Raw genomic sequence first — 744 nt, forward strand, 5'->3', positions numbered from 1 at the left:
GGGGTCCCCGCTCCGCCGCCCCTTCCCGCCGCGCTCCAACTCTTCCCCTTTAAAAGTCTTTCTCCCTATCGAGCTGACCATGCGGCTGAATTTATGGAGAGAGATGTTTTAGCAGAAATCCCCCAGAGTCTCCCATCAGCCCTAAATCCCCAGCCTGCTCTCCCTGGGAGACCTCATGACACAGAGCATGCCAAAACAGCTTCGTTTTGCCTATGCATTAGCAATCTATTTTACCTTTTTGACATCTCTCACACATAAAACCGTAAGAGAGAAATAAAATATCTGTCTCTGGGCGAAAATAAAGCTTTGCCTCCCTCCTGATCTATAGGATATAAAATAAAGCCATGGCTTTGATAGTGGCTTTTCCTTATACTGGAGTTGCTTTTGCACACACGGAGACAATGAAGATGGATGAGCCGGGATCGGTGCATCCTCCTGGGGTTTGTTTCACCCTCTTTTTTTATAGTCTCCCCCGCCCCCGCCACCTCTTTACTTTTCTTTCTTTTCTCTTTTATTCGTCTTTTAATTACTGAGGGCAGCGATGTAGAAAGGCTGATGATAAACAGGGTGATGTTTAACTAAAAAGACGGGAACGACACCAATAAAATGCAAATTCAAACTCGCCTGAAAGGGGCTTTTTTTTTCCCTCTGTATCAGACTTAAAATAATTTCGATTTTTTCTTTTTTTTCTTTTTTTTTTTTTTTTAAAAAAGAGAATTAAAGAACCTTAATTTTCTTTTTTTT

This window comes from Aptenodytes forsteri, unplaced genomic scaffold (genome assembly GCF_000699145.1).
Source record: "Aptenodytes forsteri isolate BGI_AS27 unplaced genomic scaffold, ASM69914v1 Scaffold66, whole genome shotgun sequence".
Classification (NCBI taxonomy): Eukaryota; Metazoa; Chordata; class Aves; order Sphenisciformes; family Spheniscidae; genus Aptenodytes; species Aptenodytes forsteri.